The following is an 11929-nucleotide window of genomic DNA, read 5'->3' on the forward strand; positions in this document are numbered from 1 at the left end:
TCACTTACTTATTTTTCTAAAGAAAAGCAGACATACTCACTATGAATATATTTTTTAAATGAAAACATTTAGTTGGCCGGCCCGGTGGCGCACTGCTACAGTGCGCCGCTTGGGAGCGCGGCGGCGCTCCCGCCCGAGGGTTCGGATCCCACATACAGACCAGTTCCCGCTCACTGGCTGAGCGAGGCGCGGGAGCAACGCCAAGGGTTGCGATCCCGTAGCCGGTCCCCGGTCCGGTACGGGGGCAACACTGAGGGTTGCGTTCCGTTGCCAGACACGGAAAAAAACAAAAGACAAAAAAAAAAAAAAAAAGAACAGCATTTAAAAAATAAATTTTATTGATATAATTTGCATATAATAAAATACACCTATTTTAATTTTTATTTATTTTTTATAGAAAATACTAATTTTAGTTAAATGTAATAAGGCAAGCTCTAGGCATCAGTCATCTTTCAGCCTAATAATTAGCAAAAACTGTTGAAACAGTTTTTCCCCCATACTTGTTATGTGGCTCCAGTTACAAAAAATTTTAATGAAAATGTTAAACATGAAAATATAAGTCTGAGATCTAAAAGAAAAAGAGTGTATAAAAATTCCCACTAAACTTGTGTCAAAATTTTCCTTATTCTACAAAATCACACCTCTAGTAACTAGAGCAAAAGGTGTTAACAACCATTGTATCTGGCTATGACAAAGGCTACTGCAAGGCTAATGCCTGGAATCCCACTCACAGCTCCAATTGTCTAGCTCTTAATCCTGTTCATGACACCAATTGTAAAGCTAGGCAACCACGCTAGTTGTCGTGGCTCTTTTACCTGCCAGTAATCCTGCACCAACTGGGCGGTTGGTTGAGCTAGGGCTGGGTCTGGAGCTCCCAGACCCCTAAAGCCCACTTGCAGACTGGGTCACAAACCCTTCACATGGCAGGCTGGGTCACGGGACCCCTTCACGCAGGTCTATAAACTAGGCAACTGGCCACACGGTCCTTGGAAGCTGCAGGTCTGGAAAAACATGGCCGCCCAGGGCAGGCGCCTGAGGCAGCCAAAGTGGGCCTTGCAGGCACACTCACTCCACCCACACGATGTTTAAGGAACCACCCCTATCTGGAACCACCCCTATCTGGCCCTGAGGCGATGGAAGCCTGATCAAATTACCCCTTCAGGGTCCCTCACCGTACAATCTACGAGTTCAGAATCTTCCACAATGTTCCCTTAGCGAGGATAAGTGACCCTTACATTTACATAACCTATTGTCCATTCAGTATGCCTTAAGGCTTGCAGTTCTGTCCTTTAAACTGTCAGCCACATATGTCCTGTTAGTAGTCACCATTGGTGTGATCCTCCATGCAAACCCTGCAGTCATACTGACGGGAAGTTCAATGCATATTCAGCAGGCCAACACGCTGATCACGTGACTCTGGTGCAGTGCCTGCAGCCAGAACACTATGGGTGAAAAGATAGAAGGGTTATTGGTACCAATAGGGGAAGCTCTCGCCCCCCTGGTAAGATACATGCCAGTCTGCCATCCTGAGAAAGGATGGTTGCAGGAATAGGTACGTTACCTGGCTTATGATACCATACTTTATCTGCTAACACTGTTGCATCTGTAGGTTCTACATGTAACAGTATAGGGGAACTCATAATTGGCCATAATGATAATACAAATGTGCTCTTTGGAATAGAGCACTTATCTATTCCAGGCCATGTCACCTTTACTTGAGGAGACCAGGAAATTGTCACCCAAGGTGAAACTTGCAAGCCTTCCTCTAATCCTTTCCCCCAAGGCCCTATTAAACCTACGTAGCATAAATGGGGGGCTTTTATTCTCCAAGGCCATTCCCATTGTACTGTCTGTCCCTGTTGCAAAACAGGTTGGGGCCGGTAAAAGAATATTTCCATTCTTGCCATATCCTGGCTTCAAAAGCTTATCTTTAGTAGTGATTTGTATATCTTTAGTAGTGATTTCCATTCTTGCCATATCCTGGCTTCAAAAGCTTATCTTTAGTAGTGATTTGTAGCTGTATAGGTGCTGCAGCCCTATGCAACAGAGCTTCCACTAGAGAGGGTCCAACCTTGCAAGGTCTCTCATTTAGAATTCTGACTGTTGGCCATAATCGGTGGGGGTGGGTAGATAGCCTTAATCCCTTTTTAAAAAGGCCATTGTACCATTCAATTATTCCAGCTGCCTCGGGATGATAAGACACGTGTAACTTCCACTGAATGGGCAACTGGGTGGCCCACCTCTGAACCCCATGTCCAGTAAAGTGGGTTCCGTTATCACTCTCTATAACTACAGGCCGGCCATACATAGCAGTAAGCCTATTCAATGCCCTCACAGTGTTTACCTGGTCTGGGGCCTTACAAGGCCATACGAACAGAAGACCAGTAGCCGTATCAACAGCTGTGAAGATGTATCTGAAGTTCTCTGACCTTGGCAGTGGTCTGATAAGTCCACCTGCCATCAAGTCAGGGGTACCCTTCCTCGAGTTATTTGCCCATCTGTATGGGGCATCCACCAGTGGTATGGACTCTCTTGAGCACACACTGGACGAGTGCGAAAGGCATTCACTACATCTTCCCATTTTATAGGCAGGGCCCATCTTTGAGCTGCCATCCACGTGGTTTCACTGCCCACATGCTGCATTCGTTGATGTAACCACTGGGCTACATCAATAGCTGGGGCTCTCTGCAGCCATCTTACCTTAGCCAAGGCATCGGCTTCATCATTTCCTGGACCGGCTAAGGGGAGGTGTCCTGTGACATGGAAAAGAGTTACTTCTTTCTCATGCCCCAATTCCCATAAGTCTTGCCACATGGCTTGTCCCCACAGGGGTCGTGGCCTACCATCCACCATTGATACTTCCATGTAGAAATCCAAAGGGTTAAACCTTTGTACACAGCCCAGCTGTCAGTACAGATGGTTAATGGCCCAGGCTCATTCTTTATCACCATCCATACTGCTCTCAGTTCAGCCCATTGTCTGCTTTTCTCTGTGCCGTTTTCATAACACATGGTATCTGTTGAGGGCTGGACAGCAACTGCTGTCCATGATGCTAAGGGTCCCATGCTAGAGCCATCTGTAAACCAAGCTTGCTCTGTGATAGGTCCCTGTCCCTCATGGAAAGGTGTAGCCTCCACCTCCATAGGTAACGGTTGTGTCAAAATTTCCTCCACAACCTCTCCTGGGCCTAGCACAGTTTGCAACTCTTTGGACAGAGGACTCATTGACACAGTGCTCCTTTGTTTTATGTATGCTCCCCATTTAGACAAAGTGGGAGTCTGAGCTACACCCATTTTAGGGCTGGTTGCCCACATGCACAGCCAACCTATTTTTGGGTATGTCATCCATGCACAGCCAACCTATTTTTGGGTATGTCATCCTTACTAGGACTTTGGCAGTTCCTGTGATAGCTTCAGTGGCTATCAAGGCAGAATACACAGCTGCTAACTGCTTTTCTATTAGGGTGTAGTGCACTTCAGTGCCCTTCCAGAACTGGAACCAGAATCCTATAGATGTGCAGAATTGGTCTTGTCTCTGCCACAAACCCCATCCTAATCCCTCCTGGGTTATATGTACATCTAACTCAAAAGGCTTAGTGGGGCTGGCCACTTGTAAAGCTTGTACTTGCTGTATTGCCCTTTTCGTAGTCCAATAAGTTTGTTCTACTTCCTCAGTCCAATCCCAGAGGGCTCCTTTCTTTGTCAATGCATATAGTGGCTGTGCCATTTGGGCCATATGGGGTAAAAATCTTCCAATACCCCAAGAGTCCCAAATATGTCTGTAGCTGAGCTACCATTGTGGGTTGAGGGTATGCCTGTATCTTACCTATAATAGCTTCTGGGATGACTCTTGTCTTACCTGACCAGACCACTCCCAGGAATTTGACTGACAGCCCAGGTCCTTGCACTTTGGCTGTGTTCACAGCCCACCCACATCGTTCCAAATGACTTAGCAGCGTTGGAGCTGCCTGGGTTAAATCTGCAAGAGAATCAGAAGTTAATAACACATCATCAATGTAGTGAAACAGTGTAACCATGCTGGGCCTAGTCCACTTGGCTAGGTCTCCAGTCACCGAACCATGACAGATGGTTGGGCTATGCAGATAACCTTGGGGCAATACTTGAAAGGTCCACTGCCTGCTTTCCCACATTAAGGAGAACTGATCTTGGCTGTCAGCCGAGATTGGAATGGAGAAAAAAGCATTTGCAAGGTTCAATACATAATGATAAGTCCCCAGCTGAGTCATTAGCTGATCCATCAAGTCGTGAACTGAAGGCACAGCTGCATGCAAAGGAGGCACTACTTTGTTCAGTTCTCAATAATCTACAGTCATTCTCCAGGTGCCATCAGGCTTTTTCACTGGCCATACTGGAGCATTAAATGGGCTCTGAGCTGGACAAATAATACCAACTTTCTCTAATTCCAGTATAGTAGCACTTATCTCTGTATGTCCTCCTGGTAGGCAATACTGCTTTACATTAACTACACGTCTTGGCTTGGGTAACACCTGTGGGTCATGTTTAGCATATCCTCATAACAGAGGCTTTACTGTCTGTGTTCGCAGCTGAAATTCTCCAACTGTTATTTGCAGATGCAAACCATAAAGTACATCCATACCCAAGATGTATTCAGCTACTGGGGATATATATACAGTATACACATGAGTGGGTAATCGTCCTATGCCCAATGGCAATAACACAGCTTTGACTTCAATTGTATGTCCTCCATAGCCATCTACATGAACTGTGGTCCCTGGAAACTTATCTGGATTGCCATGTATCAGGCTACATTCTGCTCCTGTATTCACCAATGCCAAAACATGCTGCACATTTATCCTCAACCAATGTATTGCCAATTCAACATGAGGCGTATATACATGAGGAGGTAATCTTCCTATGTCCAATGGCAATGACATAGCTTTAACCTCAGTAGTATGTCCTCCATAGCCATCTATACGAACTGTGGCCCCTGGAAACTTATCTGGATTGCCATATATCAGGCTACATTCTGCACCTATATCCACCAATGCCAAAACACACTGCACATTTGTTCTTGACCAATGTATTGCCAATTCAACATGAGGCCTCCAGTCCTTGCCTGTCCCCAAAAGATGAGTACCCTGGCCTGCTCCCTAATCAGAATGGAACAGTTCATCTGTCTCCTTGGGAGCAGCCAAAACATCCTTTAAATCCACTGAGTGTACCTCACTACCTGTTTCCGAACGTTTAGTAAAACGCTGTTCAGGGTGCAATTGCTGCCACAAGCAAACAGGACTGCATTTGGCTGCTGGTCAATTTTCTTTTTATCAACCCCTGCTGCAAGCAAGTCAAGCCACATCTGCTTATGGCTAGTCTTGCTTGGTCCCTTTGGGATAAAATCCTGAGTATTTCTTGGAGGTTTGGTCTTAGCCACCTTTTGGACCCCTTTTGCTTGTCTGCTATCCTCCACTTCACCCAAGCCGGCTATCGTGGTTGTTACCTCATGTATAGGACGACCAATGTATGGGGTCAATATGGCCATCAGTGACCCAAAGGATGTTGAAGGGGCATTTTGCAGCATTATGTTTCTCATGCTGCCTGTAAACTTTTCATCGTGTGGGTCACGAGCGTTTCCATTAAACACGGACTGCCGCATCCCCAGCTATCGAATGATTTGGACCAGCTCAGCATACGTTTGCCATTTCCTAACAATCTCGGGCAGTTCTCCAGCATTTGCCCACACGGTTTGCGCAGCTTCATTCACCCAGTCAATCAAGGAGTGATTACCTCGTCCATGTGCATATCTGTGGCTATTTTGCAGCCGTTGTCTCAGGGATGGGTGCATAGTGATGGAGGCCAATTTCTCCACCTCCTCACTAGAGCACATAACACTATCCACCCCTAGGTTCCAAAACTGCAACAGCCAAGCAGCCAGGGTCTCCCCATGTTTCTGCCTGAACTGTCTCCCCAAGTCAACCAGTTCAACCTGGGTATATGGGACATAGGTGGTGAACCGGGTCACCTGTGGATCGCCCACCAATTGTCTGACTGGTCCCATAGGCTGTTCATGTCTAAATTTCTTATGCACAACAGGTTGTGCCTGGAGATGCATGGCTTCACCCAACTCACCATTGGGTTGGTCGTCTTCCCTGGTGTGAGGGGCAGGAGTGGCCAGTCACCACACATCATCCTCCAGGACATTCATCTGTGCTTCCAACCACTCTGCTTTCTGCCTCAAATCTGCCAGTAGCTGTATATCATCCACCAACAACTCTGCTTTCCACTTCAGCTCTCAATCAGTTTGCAGCAGAGTGAGCAAAAGCCAGGCTCTGGTCAGCAGAAAAGTGGCCACTGGGCACCACTCTCTCAAAGACAGCCACATTTCTTCCCTCTTCCAAGGGGTTTTCTGCCATAGTACCTGGTCTATGCTGCCTTGCAGTACAGTGTGCAGCAACCAGGTTCCGGTCAACAGGAAGGTGGCCATAGGGCACAGCATATTCACAAGTAGCCACACTTCCTCCTTCTTCCAAGGACTTTCAGCTCCTGTATCTGTTCAGAGTCCTCTCACAGGCTATGCCAAATGTAGCATAATCCTGCCCGATTATGCCAATTTGTCTGGCTACTACAAGGGCTACTGCGAGGCCAATGTCTTGAATCCTGCTCACAGCTCCAATTGCCTAGCTCTTAATCCTGTTCGTGATGCCAATTGTAAAGCTAGGTGACCATGCTAGTTGTTGCGGCTCTTTTACCTACCAGTAATCCTGCACTGACTGGGACAATGGTTGAGCTAGGGCTGGGTCTGGAGCTCCCAGACCCCTCAAGCCCATTCGCAGACTGGGTCACAAACCCTTCACATGCCAGGCTGGGTCACCAAACCCCTTCATGAAGGTCTATAAGCTAGGCAACTGGCCACACAGTCCTTGGAAGCTGCAGGTCTGGAGAAAACATGGCCACGCAGGGCGGGCACCTGAGGCAGTAAAACACCAGCCAAAGTGGTGCTGTGTCCTCCACCCACACAATGATTACAGAACCATCCATATCTGCCCCTGAGGCGAGGGGAGCCTGATCAAATTATCCTATTTCCCCAACACATTGCAAGAGCATTTCTGAAATGAAGCTTGTCTGACCTCCCATTCCACTAAAAACAACTTATCGTGGAATAAAAAAGGATTTTAAAAATCTCGAGGTAGGGGCTGGCCCGTGGCTCACTCTGGAGAGTGCGGTGCTGATAACACCAAGGCCCCGGGTTCGGATCCCACATAGGGATGGCCGGTTGCTCACTGGCTGAGCGTGGTGCTGACAACACCAAGTCAAGGGTTAAGATCCCCTTACCGGTCATCTTTTAGAAAAAAAAAAAAAAAAATCTCGAGGTAGGATCGAGCTTTTATTGCAGTTTTCCCATCACTTAGAGGAGGGGAAAGGGTGAGGAATGTGCTTTTCCCCCTGGCTGTGACTGCTTCTGAGATTCAAAAAAAGGGTGAGGAATTAGGATATCATCTGGGGACCTGTGCCTGTGGACGAGTTGGGGGGGAGGGATGAATGTGCCTGTTTTTAATGTAGTGTTCAAGTTCCATGAATTTTGTCAGAAGTCTATGCCTATGCAACTATCATTCCTATCAAGATAAAGAACATTTCCATCACTCCAAAATGTTCCCTTGTGTCTCTTGCCAGTCAAATCCCACACCAACCACTGATTCTGGACAACCACTGATCTCCCTTCCAACACTACAGATTATTTTTATCTTTTCTAGAATTTCATATGAATGGAATTATACAATAAATAATCCTTTGTATCTGGCTTCTTTCACTCAGCCCAATGCTTTTGGGATTTATGCATATTATTGTGGGCATTAATAGTTTCTTTCTATTTATTGCTGAGTATTCCATTCTATGGATATACCACAGTTCTCTATCCATTCACCTGTGATGGAGTGTGGATGTGTTGTCCCCTCCAAAACTCATGTGGAAAGTTGATCCCCAATGTGGCAGTGTTGGAAACTAATCAGTCATGGGGGCAGATCCCTCATGAATGGATTAATGCTCTCCCTGGGGGATGGGGGATTAATGAGTGAGTTCTCGCTCTATTAGTTCCTGTGAGAGCTGGTTGTTTAAAAAGACCCTGGCACCTTCTCTCTCTCTTTTGCTTCCTCTTGCCATGTGATCTGCTTGTACCCCCCGCCAGCTGCTTGCTGCTTTCCACCATGAATAGAAGCAGCCTGAGGCCCGTGCCAGATGCAGCTGTCCCAGAATTGTAAGCCAAATAAAACTCTGTTCTTTATAAATTACCCAGTCTCAGGTATTTCTGTTATAGCAACACAAAATGGACTAATACAGAAAATAGGTCCTGAGGAGTGGGGTGTTGCTATACAGACACCTGGAAATGTAGATGCAGCTTTAGAACTGGGTAATAGTCAAAGGTTGGAGGAGTTTGGAGGAGATCAATTACAAAGCATAGCTCTCACTGCATAAAACTTTACAGGAAATTAAATACTATTACTTGTCTAGTTTTATTTTTAACATTTAAGTCTTTGTCTGAGTAATTTATGATAAACCTATACAATGACACAGTGCACAGCCATTTACAAAAAGATACTAATTGTATATATTCATTCATTTCAATTCAAAAAATATTTTATGAGCCTCTACTTACCATGAATAGGTACTACCTATAATGTACCACTATTCTAGGCAATGGGGTAGATGTAGAAGACAGAAAAAAGGTTTCTACTCTCATGGAGCTTACAACAAGGGGACAGACAATAATCATTAAAAATATATATATAGAAATATATACCCAGTATATATATAAATATATATATAAGTATATAGATATATATATATCCAGTAGGGATAAATGCTATGATAAAAGCAAACCAGAATGATATATTGATTTGCGTATGAGACAAACTACAATTGGTAGTTTAAAAAGGTCTTTTTGAGAAGATAAATTTGAGTAGAGATGCTACGCAGTGTTCTAGGCAGAGAAGTAATTCGTGAGAACTACCTTAGTATGTTTGAGAAACACAGAGAAAGAAAAACAGTAAGAAAATATACAGTATAATCACAGTTAAAAATATGTGTATATGTGTTTGTGCACTATTTTCATACATACATGTTAGTTGAGACTTTTATTATGTATTTTGTTTCTTCTGTTTCTTGTGCTTTTTCATTTTCTTGCCTTCCTGTGTATTACTTGAACATTTTTTTTATAATTTCCTTTTTACTTACTGAAAGTATTTTTGAGTATATCTCTTTATATAGTTTTGCGGTTTCACTAGGTATATCCGTACCTAACTTATCACAGTCTACTGGTATTGACATTTTACCACTTTGACTTAAGTGTAGAAACCTTACTTTCTTTTTTTTTTTTTCCTTTTTGTCTTTTTTGCTGACCGGTAATGGGATCGCAACCCTCGGTGTCACGCCCGTACCGCGCTCAGCCAGTGAGCGGGAACTGGTCTCCACGTGGGATCCGAACCCTCGGCGGGAGCGCCACCGCAATCCCAAGTGGCACACTCTCCAGTGCGCCACCGGGCCGGCCCTGAAACCTTACTTTCATTTAAGTCCCTTTACCCTCCCCACTCTTTAATATAACTGTCTTAAGTATTTCCTCCACATACACTGAAGTACATCAGATGGTGTTAAATTTTTGCTTCAACCATCAAACACAATTTTGAAAACTCATGAGAATAGTCCATTATATTTACCCCTATTTTTACCCATTCTAGTTTCTTCTTTCCTTTTGAAGTTCCAACCCTCCTTTTGTTATCTTATTTCCTTTGTAGTTGGAGAACTTCCAGTGGCCAGTCTTTAACAGTAGGTCTATGGCGACAAATTCTTAGTTTTTCTTCCTCTGGGAATGTTTCTATTTCCCCTTAATTACTGAAAAGTATTTTTTGCTAGATATAGAATCAGAGGTTGACAACGCTTTTCTTTCAGTACCTGAAAAATGTCACCTCCTGGCCTCCATGGTTTCAGATGACAAATCCACTATTATCCAAATTGTTGTCTCCCCATAAGAAATGCATTGTTTCTCTCTTCAAGTTGAATACAGTCGTAATAAGATTTCTAATAAATTTTGTAAATGGAATTTTGCAAGATTATTCTAAAATTTATCCAGAGCAGCAAACTCATAATATAGTCTAAAAAATTAGAAAAGAAAGAATAAGAGAGGACATGCCCTACCTATTTAACTGCTATAGGAAAGCTATAGCAATTAAAACAGTATGATACTGTTACAGAAATAGGCAAAGAGAGCAGTGGAACAAAATAGAAGATCTAGAAAGAGACCCAAATATAAATTAGTATTAGAAGAATATAAGAAATATATATGTAATGGCTGTGAGAATATGCTGTATCTGCAAAATTTTTAGAAAGGCATAAAATCCCACTACACAGAGTTCCTACAAATCAATAATAAAAACAGGGATCTGAAGGGAAAAATGGGCAAAGGATATGAACAGTTATTTCACAGAAGATAAGTAAGAAATAGTCAATAAAGTTTCCTATTCTCACAAAAAGTAAATTAAAACAAGTATCATTTTACATCAACAAATGGCAAATATGACAAAAATTAAATTTTGATAATATTTGTTATTCATTCAGTCAATAACTATTCATTGAGCCCTCACTCTGCACCAAGCAGTATTGTAGTTATCATGGGTATAATGACGAACAAATTAGAGTGTCCAGATTCATAGTGCTTCTAATCTAGTGAGGTAGACAATACTAACAAAATAATCAGAACAACATATGTATATAATTAATTACAAACCAAACATAATTGCAAATTATATAAATGCTAAAGAGTGAGTATAAGATTCAATGAGAGTGTATGATTAAGGGGACCTTACTCAGAGATCACAACGGGATCGAAGAACACTTTTCTAAGTAAGAGTTGCTTGAGCTGAAATATGAAAGATGAGTTGAAATGAAGTAATGAAGTTATGGTGTGAAGGGACGGACAGCTTTTTTCTTTTTAAGGCAGAACAATTTTTTTTTTTTTTGGTCTTTTTCGTGACTGGCAAGGGGATCACAACCCTTGGTGTGGTGTAGCCCGCGCCGCGCTCAACCAGTGAGCATACAGGCCATCCCCATATAGGATCTGAACCTGCGGTGGGAGCGTCGCTGTGCTCCCAGCGCTGCACTCCCCCGAGTGCGCCAGGGGGTTGGCCCAAGGCAGAACAAATTAACATGCTCAAAGGTCCTGAGGTGCATGGCACTTGGGAAAACAAGATTAGCGCAGTCCGAGAGGGAAAAATAATTAAGAAAAGCTTGAAAATATATTAATAAGGTCACGCAGTCTTATGGACCACGTTAAGGACTTCTGCCTTTACTTAAAAAGCCATCACATTATATTAAGCAGAGGATTGTGACTAGAATTGCTTTTATAAACATCAGACTGATTTCCGTGTGACAAAAAGATTTGGGGAAATGAATGTAGTGAAGTTACAGCAATATTCCATGTTAGAAATGATAGTTCGGATAATATTAATAGCTAAGATTAAACACACACACACATCACCCTCGACATGTCCAAAAACAAAATCATTTTCTTCTCTCCTAAACTTAGTTCTTTTCCTGTGTTCATCATCTTAGTGAAATAAAATGAGTAACCAAGAGATCTGGGTAAGTCATCTATGGTAAAAGTGGATGTTGGTCATGAGTGAATGACTCAGTGGTGTAAGAGGCTTTAAGGAATGAACTTCTGTAAGTGTATATCACCCAAGCAAGAACGGTGGCTCTTCCTTCCGTCTACCATATCCAATTCTTCACCCAGTCTTTTAGATTCTTCCTTTAAATTGTTTCTCGAATCGATTTCCTTTATCCTCCTTCCCCCTGCACTAGTTCAGATCAGTCTTCAGGATACATAGTTAATGCTTTCACTGGTTTTCCTGGCTCAAGTCCTTTTTCCTTTCAATTAATTCACCCTGAACACAGGGAACTAGAAT

Source organism: Galeopterus variegatus, unplaced genomic scaffold (genome assembly GCF_000696425.1).
Source record: "Galeopterus variegatus unplaced genomic scaffold, G_variegatus-3.0.2 Scaffold228, whole genome shotgun sequence".
Taxonomy (NCBI): Eukaryota; Metazoa; Chordata; class Mammalia; order Dermoptera; family Cynocephalidae; genus Galeopterus; species Galeopterus variegatus.